A 22,321-nucleotide genomic window follows, 5' to 3' on the forward strand; every position below is an offset into this window, starting at 1 on the left:
CAGTTTTTTTACAAAACCCTTTAACTCCCTGTAATTTGATATCCTTCTGATCCCTACCCCTAAAAAATACCTCATATAGACATCAATGCAAAACTTCATTTACTAGTTACCGGTAATTTGTAAACAAGTTAAACTTTGTTTTAGCAGTCAATTGAAAATGTAGATTTTCAATTGACTGCTGTAGATAGTCAATTGTAGATTATAGACCTAGTCAGGATCCTTAGTTTATTCTAAATTGAGATAGCGAGATTTGGAAGCTAATCAATACTTACAAGTCCGTAGAAATACCGTTCGTGAATTCCCGCCATTTTTACACAATAGCATAAGCTTAGTGTAGTATAGTGCATAATATAATATTGTCAATTAATCAGTAAATCTATTAATCTTGATAAACTTTATTGTCAATTAAATTGTATTTTTAACTCTATACAGGGTGTTTCAGTTAAACGTTTCAGAACTTCTAAGAGGGGTAGGGTACATCCTGACAACTCAAAATCATATAGCAATGTGGGGTCGGAAATGCTTTCCTGAAGCGGTGTTGTACACAGAAGCACCATACAGAAAAGAGACCGTAAGTGAGAAATCGTTTTAATAATACATGAAAAGAAGCAAAAGGTACATGGATTAAAGTAAGTGTTCGAAGTTTCTTCCACGGGCTACAATGCACGCCTCACATCTCCGACGCATGGACATCCGAACGTTCTGGAATACTCCAGGCGAATTTCGAATTTCTTCGGCAGCTACTGCGATTCTTGCAACCAGCTCCTCAGCATTGTCAACAGGGGTGTCATAAACTAGCGATTTCATATGACCCCGGAAATAAAAATCAAGACATGATAAGTCGGGTGACCGAGCAGGCCAACGCACGGGACCACCACGTCCGATCCGCTGTTGACCAAATGTGACATCCAGGTAGTTACAAACATCTCCGCTATAATGGGCAGGGGCTCCATCGTGTTGGAACCACATTGTGTGTTGCGTCGATGCAGAAATCTGTTCATCTCTCAAAAGTTGTGGCAATACTTGCTGCAGAAAGATCAAGTAGATAGGTCCGGTTAGACGACACGGTAACAGGTAAGGTCCGATGAGGTGATCTCCCATAATACCGGCCCACACATTGACCGAAAATCGAATCTGTGCTGCACGACGTCGTATTGCATGCGGGTTCTCGACCGCCCAGATATGGTCGTTATGCGTGTTGAAAATTCCTTCCCTTGTGAAGGATGCCTCATCGGAAAACAACACTTCAGCAGGAAAAAGGGGATTTGTAGCACATTTTCCAAGGTACCACTGTGCGAAAGCAATACGAGGTGCATAATCCTCCGGTTGCTGTGTCTGGACACGCTGCCTGGAGTATTCCAGAATGTTCGGATGTCCATGCGTCGGAGATGTGAGGCGTGCATTGTAGCCCGTGGAAGAAACTTCGAACGCTTACTTTAATCCATGTACCTTTTGCTTCTGTTCATGTATTTTTAAAACGATTTCTCACTTACGGTCTCTTTTCTTTATGGTGCTTCTGTGTACAACACCGCTTCAGGAAAGCATTTCCAACCCCACAAATCTATATGATTTCGAGTTGTCAGGATGTACCCTACCCCTCTTAGAAGTTCTGAAACGTTTAACTGAAACACCCTGTATATATATAACGACTTAATCGTAACAAATAATTAATACATAACTATAGTGGTACACGTGATACGGAAGTTGTATAAAGGGAACTCATAGAAAACACTAGATACTGAAAAAATATATATATAACATAACTGTTTTGGGATATAACTTAAGGATTTAATTTTTGTTTTGAATTTTATTGAATTAAATCGGAATCATGACTCTGACCAGAGCAGCAAAGCAAAAGTCTCAAGCTAATGGGAGTGCTGTGGTTCAGGGGAGAACTGAGGGGGGCAGTTGCACTCTGAATCACAGTCTTTTAAAATGCACTGTTTGCTTGATGTTTGCGGAATAGTCGGGTACGGGACTTGATACTGCCAAGGGGGATGTCTTTGTGTGTGCACGATGTAAGGAGTGCAAGGAAATCAGGCGACAACTCAGCGTTGTTATGGGCCTTTATGAGAGCTTGAAGGACAGGGTGGATGCCCTCGAAGGAAATAAATTGAGGGGCCCATCAAGCTCTCAGCTGCCCACATCAACGCCAGAGCTTGCACTTGGTCATCAGGCAACACAGAGGCAGCCCCCTAGGCAGAATGCGCTGGTCCCACAGGAACTAGTAGTTGTTGGTGACTCTATTGTCAGGGAAACGGGGAACATGCTTTGTAAAAAGGATAGGTGGAATAGGACCAGGGTATGTCTGCCAGGGGCAAAGGTTGATGACGTTGTAGAGCAGATATCATCTTTTAAGGGCACAAAAGGTGATATAGTTGTACACGTTGGCACTAATGATATTAAGAGTAGGAGACCGGCGGAATTACTTAGCAAGTACAGGTCACTGTTGACAAAAAGCCGTGAATTAGGGTTGAACTTGAAAGTGTCTGCAATTCTGCCCAGACACGATAGGAGGGAGTATATGATGAGAGCCTTGTCGATCGATTCGGCCCTGGAAAGATTGTGCAAGGCTCAAGGGGTAGAATTGTTTTCAGCCTGGACTGTATTTGTTAACAGGAGAGATTGCTTCTACAGGGATGGGATACACTTAAATAGAAAGGGTGCAAGAATTTTTGCTGATGCTGTCGAGGCAGTGTTAGGTGGGTCGGAAAACTGCTAGTTGGGGGGGGGATACAAGGACTAATAGATAAACAGTAGCCACTGGCAGAGGTGGAAGTGATTCTTGCACTGCTTCTATTGAAATGAGCAGAAGCCTGAAAAACAACATGCAGGATATTTCAGAGACTGCTGGTAGTCATTGCGGTACAAGTAAACACATGGGTTGTGTTAGGGTAGCTAAGAATAGAAACAGGTGCATGTATACCTGCGTGTACACCAATGCTAGGAGTTTGGTAAATAAATTTGATGAATTTGAGATATTGCTCAAAACAACAAAGGCAGATATTGTTGGGATATCAGAGACGTGATGTCACACAGATATAAGAAATGCGGAACGGGAATTTGGGGAATACAATGTGTATAGAAAGGATAGACAGGACAGGAGGGGAGGAGGGGTTATGCTATTAAGTAAGAAACACATAAAGTCCAAGGAAGTGAAGCCAGTCGACATCGATGGACAGGGCAGTGTCGAGTCAGTTTGGTGTGACATAAGCATAGGGAAATCAAAATTGAGAGTAGGAGTGTGCTATAGGCCTAATGATTCTGATGAGTATAATAAGATATTGTACAGGGAAATAAAGTGGGCCAGTAAATCAGAGTCTTATAATGGGGGATTTTAATTTCCCAGATATTGACGAATTTGAGGATTGGTTACTCACACACTAGCAGGAGTTTTGTGGATTTATGGGATGATTGTTTTCTACATCAGCATGTTCGTGAGGCAACAAGAGGGAGCAATACTCTTGATCTGATTATCAGTAGTGATTCTTCATGCATTAAGAATCTGCAGATAAATGAACCACTAGGTGTCAGTGATCACAGTGTGTTGAAGTGGGATTTACTTAAGGAGGTAACTACCATCAGGTGTAAAGGGAAGGGTTTTTGTTTTCGTAAAGGCGACTATGATTTTCTGAGACAGTATTAAATGTTATACAGTGGGACCAACTGATGATGTTACCAACAGCAAACTGAAAATGGAAAGCATTCAAGGAACTAATCTTGGAGGCTACCAGGCTTTACATACCAACTAAGAAATATTGTTCAAGGTTTAGGCCTAAATGGATGTCAGATGATCTAATGAGACATGTGGCAGAGAAGAAAAATGCATGGGATACATACAAATTAATGGGTGACATGGAAGCCTATGATAGATATAAGTTGGTCTGTAACCAAGTCACAAAGGAGATTAGGCAGGCAAAGGCAGACTACGAAAAATCCTTGGCAAAGGATGCAAAGAAAAACAGAAAAGAGTTCTTTACATATTTGAACTCGAGAAGGAAAGGGATGAATCAGATTGGTCCACTGGATATTGATGGTTCAACAGTTGAGGATCCTGCTCAGGTGGCTAACAATCTAAACGAGTATTTTGCATCTACATTCACGCATGAGAAGTTATTCAGGAAGGAGAATGATGTAGGTAAAGTAAACATTGGCAGTGAGCTGGATGATTTTGTAATAACTGAGAGGAAAGTGGAGGAGAGATTGTTGAGGATAAACATAAAAAAGGCACCTGGGGTGGATGGGATCTATCCAGTTATATTAAAGGAGGCAGCAAAGGAAGTATGCAAATCCCTAGCCATAATTATGAGAGCTTCTTTGGACTCAGGGGAGGTACCTATAGACTGGAGATGTGCAAATGTAACCCCAATTCACAAAGGAGGATCAAAGGCTGACACAAGTAATTATAGACCTGTTAGTTTAACTTCTGTTCCAGGTAAATTAATGGAGGTACTAGTTAAAGAAGCACTGCAGGATCATCTAGACAAGAATTCAGTTATAGCTCAGACCCAGCAGGGTTTTGTTAAGGGCAGGTCTTGCCTGACCAAGTTGATTGGATACTATGATGTAGTCACAAAAGAACTGGATGCAGGGAATAACTTTGATATTATATATTTGGATCTTAGAAAGGCTTTTGATACCGTTGCACATGGAAGACTGCTGCACAAATTGGAGCAGTGTGGCATTGGAGGCAAATTGCTGCTATGGATAAGGGGATGGTTGAGTGGCAGAAGACAGAGTGGTAATCAGTGGACACTGCTCAAAGTGGACTAATGTTATTAGTGGAGTTCCTCAAGGTTCAGTGTTGGGTCCGTTGTTGTTTTCGGTGTTTATGAATGATATTGATGATGGGATATCAAGTTTAATGTTCAAGTTTGCAGATGATACAAAGGTTGGCAGGGTCGTTAAGGATACTACTGATGCTATGCTGCTGCAACAGGATCTGGAAAGGTTGAACAGATGGGCTGAGAGGTGGCAAATGAAGTTTAACATTGACAAATGTAAAGTACTACATATGGGAAACAGTAACCCCAGAGCAACGTATCAACTCTGTGGTACTACACTGACAGTGGTGGAGAATGAAAAGGACCTGGGGGTAATTGTGCAGGCAGATATGAAGTTCTCTGAGCACTGCAGACGAGCTGCAAGAGTAGCTCATGGTGTCTTGTCAATGATATACAGGAATTTTTCTAGCAGGGATAAGGAGGTGATTATTCCCTTGTATAAGGTAATGGTTAGGCCACATCTTGAGTACTGTATACAGGTCTGGAGGCCTCATTTCAAGAAGGATGTAGAGCTGCTGGAACGGGTACAGAGAAGGGCAACAAGATTAGTGAATGGAACAAAGGGTTGCTCTTACGAAGAAAGGCTTAAGTTTTGCAAATTACAGAGTCTGGAGACTAGGCACCGGCGAGGTGATCTGATAGAGGTGTATAAGGCTTTGAATGGTTTGAGCATGCTCAATGCCAATGGGATTCTTCATCTTGCTCAGAACAATCACCTCAGAGGGCATAAATTCAAATTGAGGAAGGACGGATGTCGGATAGATGTGTGGAAATTTGCCTTTGGCCAGCGGGTGGTTGGTTGGTGGAACCGACTTCCATCACTTGTTGTTGAAGTTGATAGCCTAAACAAATTTAAAGCTCAACTGGACAGGTATTTCGAACGAACGGAGGGGTGAAATGGGCGTGGGTTTTTTTTTTTTTTTTTTTTTAGGCTGATGCTGAATAGGCTTGCTTTCTTGCATCATATTAGCATTAGCATTAGCATTAGTAGAGGCATATGATGCAAGAAAGCAAGCTTATTCAGCATCAGCCAAAATAAAAGAAAAAAAAAAAAAAAAAAAAAAACAACCACTACTCCCATTTCACCCCTCAATTCGTTCGAAATACCTGTCCAGCTGAGCCTTCAATTTGTTTAGGCTATCAACTTCAACAACAAGCGATGGAAGTCTATTCCACAAACCAACTGCCCGCTGGCTAAAGGCGAATTTCCGCACATCTATCCGACATCCGTCCTTCCTCAATTTGAATTTATGCCCTCTCAGGTGATTATTCTGAGCAAGAGGAAGAATTCCATCGGCATTGAGCATGCTCAAGCCATTCAAAGCCTTGTACACCTCTATCAGATCACCTCGGCGATGCCTAGTCTCCAGGCTCTGTAATTTGCAAAACCTAAGCCTTTCTTCGTAAGAGCAACCCTTTGTTCCATTCACTAATCTTGTTGCCCTTCTCTGTACTCGTTCCAGCAGCTCTACATCCTTCTTGAAATGAGGCCTCCAGACCTGTATACAGTACTCAAGGTGTGGCCTGACCAATGCCTTATACAAGGGAATAATCACATCCCTGTCCCTGCTAGAAAAATTCCTGTATATCATTGACAAGACACCATGAGCTACTCTTGCAGCTCGTCTGCACTGCTCAGAGAACTTCATATCTGCCTGCACAATTACCCCCAGGTCCTTTTCATTCTCTACCACTGTCAGCGTAGTACCACAGAGTTGATACGTTGATCTGGGGTTACTGTTTCCCATATGTAGTACTTTACATTTGTCAATGTTAAACTTCATTTGCCACCTCTCAGCCCATCTGCTCAACCTTTCCAGATCCTGTTGCATGCCTCTACTAATGCTAATGCTAAATAAAAATATTCATTTTTAGGATACCATAGATTTTTTCATATTCAGCATAAATATGTTCATGCATTAATCCATAAGCACAAGAATTCCAATTAACATGTTGCAGACATGTTAATGTCTGCATTAACATGTTCCTTTATCTGCAGATAAAGGAACCACTAGGTGGCAGTGATCACATTGTGCTGTAGTGGGATTTACCCAAAGAGGTAACTACCATCAGGGGTAAAGGGAAGGGTTATTGCTTTCGTAAAGGCGACTATGATGGTCTGAGACAGTATATAAATTCTATAGCTGATGATGTTACCAACAGCAAATTCAAAATGGGAAGCATTTAAAGAACTTATCTTGGAAGCTACTAGGTTTTACATACCAACTAAGAAATATTGTTCAAGGTTTAGGCCTAAATAGATGTCAAATGAACTAATGAGACATACGGCAGAGAAGAAAAATGCATGGGATACATATAAATTAACACGTGACACAGAAGCCTATGATAGATATAAGTTGATCTGTAACCAAGTTACATAGGAGGTTAGGCAGGCGAAGGCAGATTGCGAGAAATCTTTGGCAAGGGATGCAAAGAAAAACAGTAAAGAGTTCTTTACTTATGTAAACTCTAGAAGGAAGGGGATGAATCAGATTGGTCTACTTGATATCGATGATTGTACTGTTGATGATCCTGCTCAGGTAGCTAACAAACTAAGTGAATATTTTGCTTTGACATCCACACAAGAGGAGTAATTCAGCGAGGGCCATGTAGACGTGTATTCAACTCTGGCAGTAAGCTAGATAATCTTGTAATAACTGAGAGTAAAGTGGAGGAGAAATTGTTGAAGATAAACACAAGAAAGGCACCTGGGGTGGATGGGATCTATCCAGTTATATTAAAGGAGGCAGCAAAGGAAGTAAGCAAACCCTTAGCCATAATTATGAGAGCTTCCTTGGACTCAGGGGAGGTACCCATAGACTGGAGATGTGCAAATGTGACCCTAATTCACAAAGGAGGATCAAAGGCTGACACAAGTAATTATAGACCTGTGAGTTTAACTTCTATTCCAGGAAAATTAATGGAGGTACTGGTTAAAGAAGCACTGCAGGATCATTGAGACAAGACTTCAGTTGTAGCTCGGACACAGCATGGTTTTGTTAAGGGGAAGTTTTGCCTGACCAATTTGATTAGATACTATGATGCAGTCACAAAAGAACTGGATGCAGGGAATAACTTTGATATTATATACTTGGATCTTAAAAAGGCTTTTGATATTGTTGCACATGGAAGACTGCTGCACAAATTGGAGCAGTGTGACATTGGAGGCAAATTGCTGCTATGGATAAAGGGGTGGTTGAGGGGGAGAAGACAGAGAGTGGAAATCAATGGACACTGCTCATCGTGGACTAATGTTATTAGTGGAGTCCCTCAGGGTTCAGCGTTGGGTCCATTATTGTTTTCTGTATTTATAAATAATATTTATGATGGTATATCAAGCTTAATGTCCAAGTTTGCAGACGATACAAAGGTTGCCAGTTTTGTTAAGGACACTACTGACGCTATGCTGCTGCAACAGGATCTGGAAAGGTTGAGCAGATGGACTGAGAGGTGGCAAATGAAGTTTAACATTGACAAATGTAAAGTACTACATATGGGAAACAGCAACCCCAGCGCAACGTATCAACTCTGTGGTACTACACTGACAGTTACAGAGAATGAAAAGGACCTGGGGGTAATTGTGCAGGCAGATATGAAGTTCTCTGAGCAGTGCAGACGGGCTGCAAGTTAGCTCATGCTGTCTTATCAATGATATACAGGAATTTTTCTAGCAGGGATAAGGAGGTGATTATTCCCTTATATAAGGCAATGGTCAGGCCACACCTTGAGTACTGTATGCCTCATTTCAAGAAGGTTGTAGAGCTGCTGGAACGAGTACAGAGAATGGCAACAAGATTAGTGAATGGAACAAAGGGTTGCTCTTACGAAGAAAGGCTTAAATTTTGCAAATTACAGTGTCTGGAGACTAGGCACCAGTGAGGTGATCTGATAGAGGTGTATAAAGCTTGGAATGGTTTGAGCATGCTCAATGCTGATTGGATTCTTCCTCTTGCTCAGAATAATCGCCTCAGAGGGCATAAATTCAAATTGAGAAAAGGCAGATGTAGGTTAGATGTTCAGAAATTTGCCTTTAGCCACCGGGTAGGTGATTGGTGGAACAGACTTCCATCCCTTGTTGTGAAAGTTGATAGCCTAAATAAGTTTAAGGCTCAGTTGGACAGTTATTTCGAACGAATGGAGGGGTGAAGTGGAATTTTTTTTTTTTTTTTCGGCTGATGCTGCAGAAGCTTGATTTCTTGCATCATATGACTCTACTAATGCTAATGTGGAAAGTAGCTTCTGTGTAAATAAAGTGATTCTGCTATAAAACTTAACAGAACACTCCTCTGTTCCCCCCCCCCCCCCCCAGTGAATTAAACTAGGTTCATATTGTTACAATTACATACATTAACATACAGTTACAAGAAGCATTTCAAATATTAATTAACAAAAAAATGTGACAGTGTTTGAAGGAGCATGTTGCCAAAGTGCAATGCTAATGACATTTTACACCCAGATGAAGAAAATGTGCAAATAGCAGCTTAAAGCAGTCAATACAGAAATAAATAAAGATATTGTTGGTTTGTTTGTTATAGAAATATTTTGTACATTCTTTGTAACACAAAAATCAAATAACAAGGAAGTAAACTTTTCCAGCATTATCTAAAAATCAAAATAACTAAATGAAATAATAATATGAATTAAAATAATAAATCAAAACAGAATATAGTTTTTTTTCCATTCCCACAAGGTGACCATACAATTCTGTTTTGAACTTATCCAGACTCATTGCTTCTACCCATTGGGAAGAAACTTGTTCCATTGTTTGATAACCTGTTGCCCACAAGTTAACTTCATTGTGTTTTCTGTTATTCCCTGAGATTTTATGTTTGCCCCCCCCCCCCAAGTTCTTGTCTCACCGACAAGACCTTTTTCGTTTATTTTACTCTGCTCCCTTCAGTGTTTTGTACACCCCAGTCAGATATCCCATTAGATAGTATTAGTAGTAATGATGCAAGAAGGCTAACTCATGCAGCATTGGTGATTAGGAAAAAAACACTTCTCATATGACCAGTCCATTAGCTTTGAAAGTATGTATAGTTCTTCCTTGAAATTATTCAAAATGCTTACTTCTACAGCATCAGATGGATGTTTGTTGCAATAATCAGCTGCCCTCTGGGGCTGAAGACAAATTTCTACACATTTATCCTGCAATTTATCCATTCTTCCTCACTTTAAATTTGGGCCTCTTCATGTGCATATTCTGAGAAAGCTGAAGGATACTGTTGGCATTGACCTTAATTAATCCATTAAAAGCCTTAAATGCCTTCAGTCAGATCTCCTCACATATGTATAGTCTCCAGATGCTGGAATTTGTAGAACTGAAGCCTTTCCTGGTAAGAGCATTCTTTTGGTCCCCCTCACTAATCTTACTGCTCTTCTCTGCACCCGTTCAAACACATCCACATCCTTCTGCAAATGAGGCTTTCTGACCCCTGTCAATGTGTCCCCTATCCGTTACTTTATATATAAAGGATAATCAGTTCTGTATCCTTACAGTTAAAATTCCTGGATATCATGCATTTTGATGCTCCAAGGGCTGTTCTGGTAGGCTGTTAAGGGCTGGTCTGCCCTGCTCAGGGAACAGTTTATCTGATTGCACAATTACCCACCCATGTCTTTTTCATTCTCCACTATTCTGAGTGTGATACCATACAGTTGGTATATTAACCTTAGATTACAGCTACCCATGTGAAGTACTGTGCATTTGTTAATGTTAAACTTCAGTTGTCACTTTGCTGCCCATAATGCCTAATTTATCTTGATCTTGTTGCAGTAGCATAACCCAATTCCAGTCATCAACCACCCTATCAACTTTAATATCATCTGCAGACTTAGACATTTGGCCTAATATTCCTTGCCTTCAGCAGTATAAATACTGAAAAGAACAACAAGCTGCACTGAACTCTGGGGGGGGGTCCACTAATAATATTCATCCATAAAGAAATGTTGCCATAAAGTCCTCTGTTGTTATTAACGGGCACTGCTCCATTTATGCATAGCAGTATCTTGCCCTTAAGTCCACACAGCTCCAATTGGATATTGGTGTAGCTGTCTTCTGTGTGCAGCAGTATCACAAGCTGTTTTGAAATATAATTATATGACATCAAAATTATTTTTTGCATATAGATTCTTTGTCACTGTGGTAGTAGTAGTGGCATATGATTTAAGAAAGCAAATGTATGAGCTTATGCAGCATCAGCCAAAAAAAAAAAATCACACCATTCCCTCCAAATGCCTGTCCAGTACCTCCTTAAATTTATTCAACCTATTAACTTCCACAACGACAGATGGAAGTTTGTTCCAGCAATTAACCACCCACTGGCTAAAGGCAAATTTCCGCACATCTAATCTACATCTGTCTTTTTTAATCTGAATTTATCCCCCCTTAGGTTCGTAATCTGAACAAGTGGAAGGATCCCATCAGAATTCAGCGTGCTCAACCCATTCAAGGCCTTATACACCTCAATCAGATCACCGCACAGGTGCCTAGTCTCCAGCCACTGCAATTTGTAGAACTTAAGCCTCTCTTGGTAAGAGGGTCCCTTCATTCCCCTCACCAATCTTGTTGCCCTTCTCTGTACACGCTCAAGCAAAACTACATCCTTCCTAAAATGAGGCTTCCAGACCTGTACGCAGTACTCAAGGTGTGGCCTAACCATTGCCTTATACAGAGGGACAATCACCTCCTTTTCCCTGCTAGCAAAATTCCTATATATCATTGACAAAACCCCATGACCTGCCCTGGCAGCCTGTCTGCATTGCTCAGAAAACTTCATATCTGACTGCACAATTACTCCCATGTTTTTTTCATTTTCTACCACCTTAAGTGTAGTACCACACAGTTGGTACTTTTCTCTGGGGTTACTTCTACCCATATGCAGTACTTTGCATTTGTCAAGGTTAAACTTCAGTTGCCACTTCTTAGCCCATCTGCCCAAATTATAGTATCCAGTCAGATTGGTCAGACAAGACCACCCCTTGAAAAATCTGTGCTCTGACTGGAGTATATCTGCATTCCTACTTATATGGACCTGCATTACTTCTTTAACCTATGACTCCATTATTTTTCCTGGAACAGAAGTAAAGTTAACAAGTATTTACGTAATTACTCATGTCACAGTGGGATCCCCCCCCTGCCCATTGTGAATTCAGGATATATTCACACTTCTCCAGTCCATAGGAATCTCTTCTGTATAAAATTATGCTTTCATAATTATGGATGCATGTAGTACATTCAAAATGTTCCTGGAATCACATGCTGGTATTTAAATAGTTTGCACTCCGGCAGTGAGGTTTCACTTAGTGTTCACGTCGACATAGGTGCATATGCATGCCAAGTGGGAACTGGCTCAACCACTTTACTCCTGTGTTACAGTTAATATATTGTGGAATGTCACAGTTTGAACAGTTTGCCAAGATCAAGTTCTTCTTTAAACATGGAGAAAGTGCTACAGATATGCTGAAAGCATTACAGAAAGTTTATGGAGATGATGCTTTGAAGAAAACAGCCATTTATGCATCGTTTAGTTGGCATAAAAATGAACATGAAATGCTGGAAGATGAAGCACGCAATAGATGTCCTTTGAATTCGTGAAAGAATGAAAATGTCACAAAAGTGAATGAACTCACACGGATGATTGTTGTGATTGCTCATAATGTTGGGCTATCTGTATGCTCAATACACACACAATCCCCATGCAAGGTTTAGGGATATGTCATGTGCATGCAATGTTTTCTTCCATGCCTGCTATCAGATGATTAAATGGACAGCAGAAAAAGGATCACAGATTATTTATTCAAAAAAATCCCTTAGCTTCCTAAGAAAATGGGGATTGTGGCACATAAAATGGTTTTGTTAAGGGAAAATCATATTTAGCTAACCTAGTAAACCATTTTGACATAGTTACTCATGAGCTGGATGTAGGGAACGATTTAGGGAATGTAGGATGTTGGGAACAACTGAGTCCCTCATAAGAGGTTACTGTTTAAGCTGGAACATGTTGATTACTGGAAAGATTCTGAGATGGATTAAAGAGTGGCTATAGGGTAGAAAGCCAATGGGGAAGGGGTGATCAATGGATATTCTTCAGGATTGTGTAACATAAGGAATGGTGTCCACCAAGGATTGGTTTTTGGGTCACTGCTGTTTATGATTTTAATAAACAACATTGGCACAGAAATAAAGGGTGTGATGTCAAAATTTGCAGATAACAAAAAGATTGGATAGTCGTTAATTATCATTGCCAAGCAGTGCTCCTACAGGATGATTTGAATAGCTTCAGGAATGGTCAGAAAAGTGCCACTTAGGTTTTAATGCAGCAAAATGTAAAGAGAGGGAAATAGCAACCCTGAAATAAATTATGCACTTGATCGAATGCATGAAGAATCACTGCTGATAATAAAATCAAGAGTATTACTCCCTCTAGTAGCCTCCCAAACATGCTGATGTAGAAAACAATCATCCAATAAATCCACAAAAGCCCTGCTAGTGTGTGAGTAACCAGCCCCCAAATTCCAGTCAATATCTGGGAAATTAAAATCTCCCATTATAAGACTCTGATTTACTGGCCCACTCTATTTCCCTGTACAGTTCCTTATTATACTCATCAGAGTCATTAGGCCTATAGCACACTCCTACTCTCAATTTTGTTCTCCCAATGCTTATGTCACACCAAACTGACTCAACACTGCACTGTCCAGCGATGTCGACTGGCTTCACTTCCTTGGTTTTTATGTGTTTCTTAACTAATAGCATAACCCCTCCCCCCTTCCTATCCTGTCTATCCTTTCTGTAGACGTTGTACTCCCCAAATTGCAGTTCTGCATCCCCTATATCTGTGTGACACCATGTCTCTGATATCCCAACAATATCTGCCTTTGATGTTTTGAGCAATACCTCAAATTCATCAAATTTATTTACTAAACTCCTAGCATTGGTGTACACGCAAGTATACCTGCACCTGTTTCTATTCTTAGCTACCCTAACACAACCCATGTGTTTACTTGTACCGCAATGGCTCCCAGCAGTCTCTGAAATACCATGCATCTTGTTTTTCAGGCTTCTGCTCATTCTAATAGAAGCAGTGCAAGAATCTCGTTCACCTCTGCCAGTGGCTACTGTCAATCTATTGGTCTTTGTCTCCCCCCAAGCTAGCAGTTTTCCGACCCACCTAACACAGCCTCGATAGCATCAGCAAATATTCTTGCACCCTTTCTATTTAAGTGTATCCCATCCATGTAGAAGCAGTGTGTGGTAAAATTGGTTTTATGGATGAGGTGCTCTCTGTACTTATTCCATTGTGATGGGAAGTAATGATCAGCGAGGCTTCTGTTGTTGATCAAGAGAAGGGGGTGTATGATGAAAGTGCTCAAACATTTGATCATAAATTGCGGAATTCCAACTTCCCCAGTGGTGGCTGTTGTGGGAATCAAATTGATGGCCTGTATGATTTACTGCTTCATGATCTGGACAGTCGCTAAGACATCTGAAGGATTTTTATATAGTCATGCTGGAAAAAGCCTGGGTTCCAATCCCATCAATGATGCATCGAACTTTAATGTTTTTTTTTTCATTCTGTGGCTGTTCGTTGGTCTCAGGCATAGATAGCAAAGTTTCCCCCCCAGAAACCAGGGATTTTTTTGTCCAGCAAAACAGGCGAATTGACCATACAACACATGCAATTTACAGACTTAATATAGGTATATGTAAGAACTCTTAATTTTTAACCCTTAATCTATGTCCTCCATTACAATTTCTGAAAAGTAGCAACCCTAGGTGGGACCCAAAATGAAAAATTGAGCCTAAGGCCCGATTTTTCCTTAATCTGCCACTGTTTGGAGGCAGATTAAAATTGCCACGAACAAGGTGTTGTGCAGAAGGACGAAGATGGTTAAGGAGCCAATTCCCCAGATCTTCAATGATTTCAGATGTTGGTCCTGGAGGAATATAAACACAAGTGATATCTATGTGGCTGGTGGAATCCTTGCAAGACTATAATCACTTCAAAAGTTGAGTTGTAGTTGAGGTGGAGTATTCTGTTCTTCTTAAATAATTCTTAAAAGTCACAGTTTTTTCATCGTTACTGCATGTCTTGATTATCCCAGACATGTCGGAGAATTTAAATGTTTTCCGCAGGGTGACCAGATAAATGTGAACATGAAAAAAGCCCACACGAAAATTCCACACAGAAAAAACCTCACTGTCATAAATGCTCATGTGAAAAATACCCACACGGAAAATTGCTCACATGGATAAATGTTCACACCGAAGAATGGTCACAATATTTCACATGCAACAAAATGTTGAATTTATATATATATTTTTTATTTCTGTACGATTAACCACAGGGGCTCACATCTGGTGAGTATGGGCTTGGCATACCCAGGATGCTGACCTGGATATCACCATTTCTCTTCTTTCTCTCTCTCTCCTTCAGGGTAACTCAGAAATTTTTATTTATTTTTTTTTTTGACTGGTGCAGCAAAAGTCTCAGGCTTCCTTGCATCATCATAGAGTTAATAATGGTAATGTATCCCATCCCTGTAAAAGCAGTCTTTCCCGTTAAAAGGCACTCAGACTGCATTTATTAAATAGTTAGATACGTTCTTTACCTGGATGTATTGAACACTAAACATGAATCATATCAATGTTGCTTCAACTTCTGTTAGTGAAAGTAGTGCATGCACATTATAGAGGGAGTGCTATGGTTCGGGAGAACCGCAGGGAGCGATTCTCCAATGCATCACAGCCTAAAGAAATGTGGAACTTGTGAAATGTGGACATTTCTTGAAAGGGCATGATGTTGCCAAAGGGGAAATCGTTGTGTGTGCTTGATGTAAGCAGTGTGAAGAAGTTAGGTGCCAACTCAGCATTGTTATGGGCCTTTATGACAGCTTGAAGGACTTAAATCGAGGAACCCATCAAGCTCTCAGCTGCCCACATCAATGCTACTTGATCATCAGGCAACACAGTGGCAACCTTCCAGGCAGGATGCACTGATCCCACAAGAACTAGTTATTGTGATTGATTCTATTCGCGGGAAGACGGGAAATATATTTTGCAAAAAGGATAGACAGAATAGGATAGGTTATGTCTGCCAGAGGCAAGATTTGATGACATTGTAAAGGAAATATCAACTTTTAAGGGCAACAAAGGTGATATGTTGTACACATTGACACTGATGATATTAAGAGTAGGAGAACTGCAGGCTTTCTTAACAGCTACAGGTCAATGTTGAAAAACATTTGTGTGAGTTATGGTTAAATTTGAAAGTGTCTGTAATTGTTCCCAGATACGGCAGGAGGGAGTATATGGTGAGAGCCTTGTTAATCAATTCAGCCCTGGAGAGAGAGAGATTGTGCAAGGCTCAGAGGGTAGAAAATTTCCCAACATGGTCTGTGCTTGTTGACAGGAGAGATTGTTTCTACAGGGATGGGATACACTTAAATAGAAAGGGTGCAAGAATATTTTCTGATGCTTATTAAGGCAGTGTTAGGTGGTTTGAAAAATTGCTAGCTTAGTAGATTAACAGACTAATAGATTAGTGGTAGCCAGAGGGAGAGGTGAAAGTGATTCTTGCACTGTTTCTATTGGAATGAGCAGCAGCATGGAAAACAAGGTACTGGAGATTTCAAGGGCTGCTGGGAGTCATCATGGAACAGGTAAATACATGGGTTGTGTTAAGGTGACTAAAAGTAAGAATAGGTTTATGTATACTTGCATGTACACCAATGTCAGGAGTATAGTAAATAAATTGGATGAATATGAATTTTTGGTCAAGACATCAGAAGTGGATATTGTTGGATATCAGAGACTTGGTGCAACATGGATATAATCAGTGCGAAATTGGAATTTGGGAAGTACACTGTATACAGAAAGGATAGATATGACAAGAAGGGAGCAGGGGTTTTGCTGTTAGTTAAGAAGCACATAAAATCTAAGGAAGTGCATCCAATTGATGTTGGTGGACAATGTTGATTCTATTTGGTGTGACATAAGCACTGGGAAAGGAAAAATGAGAGTAGGTATGTGTTTTGGGCTTAATCAATCTAATGAGTATAACTGCAATTGTGCAGAGAAATAGAGTGGTCCAGTAAATCAGAATGGCTTGTAATGGTGGATTGTAACTTTTCAGATATTGACTGGAACTTGTGGGTTGGTCACACACACACACACACACACACACACACACACACACACACACACACACACACACACACACACACACACACACACACACACACACACACACAATCAAGACATTTGTGGATTAATCAGGTTTTTTTTTTTTTTCTACAGCAACATGTTCGAGAGACAACCAGAGGGAGTAATAATAATCTTGATCTGATTATCAGCAGTGATTCTTCGTGCATTAAGAATCTGCAGATAAAGGAACACTAGGTGGCAGTGATCACAGTGTACTACTGATGTGGGATTTTCTTAAAGATGTAAATACCATCAGGGGTAAGGAGGAGGGTTTTTTCTTTCGTAAAGGTGACTACAGTGGTCTCAGACAGTTTTTAAATTCTAGACAGTGGGATCAAATAATGATGTTACCAACAGTGGATTCTAAATGATAAGTCTTCAAGGACTTAATCTTGGAGGATACTAGACTTTTCATACAAACTAAGAAATACTGTTGAACATTTAGGCCTAAATGGATGACAGATGAATCAATGAGGCTCGTGGCAAAGAAGAAAAATGCATGGGATGCATATAAATTATCAGGCAACACAGAAGCCTATGGCAGGTATAAGCTAGTCTGTAATTAAGTCACAATGGAGGTTAGGCTGGCAAAGGCAGATTATGAGAAATCGTTAGCAGAGGTTGCAATAATAGCAAAGAGTTCTTTACTTATGTAAACTCTAGTAGGAAAGGGCTGAATCAGATTGGTCCACTTGATATAGATGGTTTGAATATTGATGATCATGCCCAAGTAGCTGATAAACTGAATTAGTATTTTGCATCTATATTTACACATGAGGAATTATTCAAGTAGGGGAATGCCAGAAGTTTATCAAACTCTAACCGGTAGATAAGTGATTTTTTAATGTCTGAGAGCATTGTGGAAGAGAAATTGTTGAAGTTAAACTTAAGGAAGGCACCTGGGGTGAATGGGATCTATCCTGTTATATTAAAGGAGACAGCAAAAGGAAGTAAGTAAACCCTTAGCCATAATTATGAAAGCATCCTTGTATTCAGGCGAGGTCCCCATGGACTGGAGATGTGCAAATGTGTCCGCAATTCACAAAATGGCATCAAAGAGTGACATGGATAATTACAGACCTGTTAGTCTAACTTCATTTCCAGGGAAAATAATGGAGTCATTGGTTAAGGAAGTGATGCAGGAACATATAGACCAGTGGTGCACAAACTATGTGGTGCGAACCCCAGAGGGGGTCATAGAAATTTTTAAATAAATTTATTTTTTGCATACATAAAAGCTAAAAATCTGTTGTTAAAATTAAGTTTTCAATACTGTAGGTGTAGAGACCTTGCTACTTGAACTAAGTCTGAAATATGAATGAAACCTATTGCCTACCTCATCGGGAATATGCCTTAATTTGCTTACAGGCTATGGACACACAAAAACCAGCTGACTAGTGCAATTTCTCAGTGCTACTCAAGTGCTGAGTAGTACTGAGACAATGGACCAGAAGATTTTTGATGTTATAAATATTTTCTTTCAAACAAATAACCTGACGTGGAACATCTGCGTTGTGATTTGTACTGATGTCTGCATTAACAGGAGAAAATAAAGGTTTAAAAGTCAAAGTAAATGGAATTTCTCTATTATAGTTTTTAGTGATTGCATTATACATAGTGAATCATTAGTAGCAAAGAAAATTCAAACTGATTTGCAAGAAGTTTTGAAAGATGCATTAAGTGTGATTAACTTTATAGAAAGTAGAGGCTTAAATAGCAGACTTTTCACTATACTTTTTAATGGAATGGAATCCGCTTATGAAATCCTTCTTTTATATTCAGTGGTAAAATGTTGTGACGTATTTTTGGCCTCAAACATGAAGTTTTATTGTTTTTATCAGATGCAGATCAGAACCTAGCTCAATTGTTTGCAAATGGAAAACGGCTTGGAAAACTTAGCTACCTTGTTGATGTATTTGAAAAACTTAATGATTTAAATTTAAGTCTGCAAGGACAGGGAACAAATATATTAATACTGAGAAGCTTTCAAAAATAAACTTAACTTTTGGAAGACTGAATTTGAGCATAAAAATACTGAAATGTTCCCGTGTTTTTCTGATTTTGTTAACAGCGATAGTATTGATGTTTTATAATTTAGAGATATATCGTTGCCTCTTAACTAACAATGCTAATTAAGAATTTTTCCAAATGATTTAATGTATCTCCCGATAAAAATTTGTATTGGATTCGTGATCCCTTTGCTTTTGAAATTTCTTCATGTCTCGAAATTACCATCGAGCAAAAGGAAGATCTTTTCAAACCTGAAGAAGCATTATGTGCTCATTTCAAGACTACTTGTGAAAAAATTTGGCTTTCTCCTCTAGATGATATTGAGAATTATCGAAAATGGCGATACAAAGATAGCTGCCTTTCGGGTCTACATATTTATGTCATAAAATTAACAGCAATAAAAACAAAACAGCGATCCAGATGATGACGTGAGATGGGTAATTTCAAATATTGCATCCAAATATGGACCATATATTATCGGTTTTCCAGGATCATCTTTCTCATTGTTATGTTTTGTAATTATTCATTTTTTATTGTTGTGTTTAATGTATTCAATTAAAATATTAAACAATTATTTTGTGTAAATTAAAAAGGAAACACTTTTTTATTTCTTTCTCAGTATTGAAATGAAAAATTCTACTACACAATTTATAAAATTCCATTTTTCTTCTCTAAAAATCTTTTCATCCTCCCTCAGGATTTACATTGAGTGGTCATGAGCAAAATAAGTTTGCACGGCACTGATCTAGACAAGATTGCAGTTATAGTTCAGACACAGCATGGGTTTGTTAAGGGGAAGTCTTGTCTGACAATTTGATTGGATATTATGATGTGATCACAAAGGAACGGGCTGCAAAGAAGAATTTTTATATCATATACTTGGATTTTAGGAAAGCTTTTGATACTGTGGCACATGGAAGACTACTGAATAAATTGGAGCAGTATGGCATTCAGGGCAGGTTGCTACAATGGATAAATGTTGAGTGTGAGAAAACAGAGTCAGTTAATCAATGGACACTGCTCTTCATGGATTAATGTTATTAGTGGAGTTACCCAGGTTTTGGTGTTGGGCCCATTGTTGTTTTTGGCATTTATCAATGATATTGATGAAGGTATATCAGGGTTAAAGTGTAAGTTCACAGACGATACAGAGGTTGGCAGGTTTGTTAATGAAAATAATGATAGTACTTTACTGCAACAGGATCTGGAAAAGTTGAGCAGATGTGCTGAGAGTTGGCAACTGAAGTTTCACATTGACAAATGTAAAGTACTGCATATGGGTAGCAGTAACCCCAGAGTAACTTATCAATAGGGTAGTACTACACTCAGGGCAGTTGAGAATGAAAAGAACCTAGGGGTAATTGTACAGTCAGATATGAAGTTTTCTGAGTAGTGCAAAAGGGCTGCAAGAGTAGCACATTGTCTTGTCAATGATATACAGCAGGGGTGGCCAGCAGGTTGATCGCAATCTACCAGTCGATCGTGGCTTTAATTTCGGTCGATCACGACGAATTTTAAATATATATAAAAAATAGATTATTCAAAATCTAAATGTTATTATTATGCGCCCCACTGCATACGCTTATTACAAATCCATTGAACCATGTGACTATTCTTGTCGCCACACAGCTGCTAGGATTGTCTACTGAAAATTCACGCAGTGTTACATTGTGGAGAGCATAGTGTATCTGTCGTATTCTTATTTAGCTTGCTTAATATAAATAACTGGCCAGTACCTATACGTTAATTTAATACTCATTGATTTAAAATGAATACTACGAAAAAGAGTAAAACATATCATTTTCATCAAGAGTTGGACTAGAGTACTTTTTTGTAATTATGAAAGAAAAATGTTGTTTCATTTGCAATGCTTCCATGGCTATACTTAAAAAATGAAATATAGAAAAGCACTTCAACGCACTCTATGGTAAATACCAATCTGATTTTCCACCTAGTAGTGATCTTAGAAAAAATAAAATTACCACTATTTAAGCTCATACCAACAGAGGGAGCTAAAGCAATGACAGGGAATCTTAACGGATTCATCGCATTGTACCAAAAGGATGATGAATTTCTAGATATTTTGAGTTACCACTGTATCATCCACCAACAAGCGTTAGTCAGCAAAGATTAAATACTAAAAGTGTTATGGACATGGCTTTCAAAATCGTGAATTCCATCAGAGGACAGTCTCTTCAATGAGACTTTTCAAAATGCAACTCGATGAAAATGAACCAGATCTGACATTATACACAGATGTGAGGTGGATGAGTCGGATTAAGTTTCTACAGAGATAATGAAATTAAAAAATGTTGATCAAAGGGTGATGATTATGAGCAACTACAAGATACGGAGTGGTTGTGTGCTCTGGCTTTTTTGGCAGATTTTACCAGTAAATTAGGTGATCTGAATTTGGAATTACAAGGAAAAAATAAAAATGTGGGTCACACGATTAGTAGTATTTCTGCATATAGATATCAATTTTTGGCAATGGCCAAGGATCTCAAAGAAAAAAAAATATTCGATAATTGTGCAAATATGCAAGATCATTTGCAAAAACATCCTGTTTTTGAATTTAATAGTGAGAAATATGTTTCTGAAATTGAGAGAATTGTGGATGATTTTGAAACCAGATTTAGTGATTTTAAAACAATTGAAGACATTGTTCAATATATTTAATGTCGACTTAGTTATGAAACAAATTGCAGAAAATATTACTTGAAAATGAAATTATTGCATTGTGAAACAATATCTTCCTAAAAGCCAGATCATCAAAAAAGGACTTTTGTAAATGTGTTTACAGAGAAAAGTACCCAAATGTAAAAAAATTGCAGTGAACTTTTAAATTCCTGTTTTGATTCACATATCTATGTGGATTGGCCTTTTGTATTTGAAACAAAGACGAAGAATCGGTCTACTCTTATGGACTTGCATACAGAAGATTCTTTACGATTGGCCTTATCACAGTATCACCGATTTTGAAAGCTTGGCAGATGACATGAAGACAAACTTCACATAAATTAAAAAGTTTAAATACGTATGAATATAAAATAAGAATTCTGAATTGTATTTAATTTTAAAATTTATAAACAACATATTTCAATATGTGTTGATTAACTTTTTTAACCATGTGCAATGGAATTCTTGAGATGGTAGATCGTGGCACATTTTGAAGAAAAAAAGTAGATTGCATCACAAATTAAGTTGGCCATCCCTGATATACAGGAATTTTGCTAGCAGTTATATGGGGGTGATTTTTCCTTTGTATAAGGCAATGGTCAGGCCACACCTTGAGCACTGTATACAAGTCTGGAGGCCT

The 22,321-nt window shown here is 39.0% G+C and overlaps 1 protein-coding gene across 1 annotated transcript in view; it reads left to right on the top strand.

The window, feature by feature from the left end:
* Positions 1-22,321, top strand: part of mute (gon-4 like protein muscle wasted) — a 1,102,179-nt gene that overhangs the window by 419,168 nt on the left and 660,690 nt on the right. The window lies entirely within an intron of this gene.

The sequence above is a fragment of the Mastigoproctus giganteus genome, chromosome 2, assembly GCF_048544385.1.
Source record: "Mastigoproctus giganteus isolate SK-2022 chromosome 2, ASM4854438v1, whole genome shotgun sequence".
Lineage (NCBI taxonomy): Eukaryota > Metazoa > Arthropoda > Arachnida > Uropygi > Thelyphonidae > Mastigoproctus > Mastigoproctus giganteus.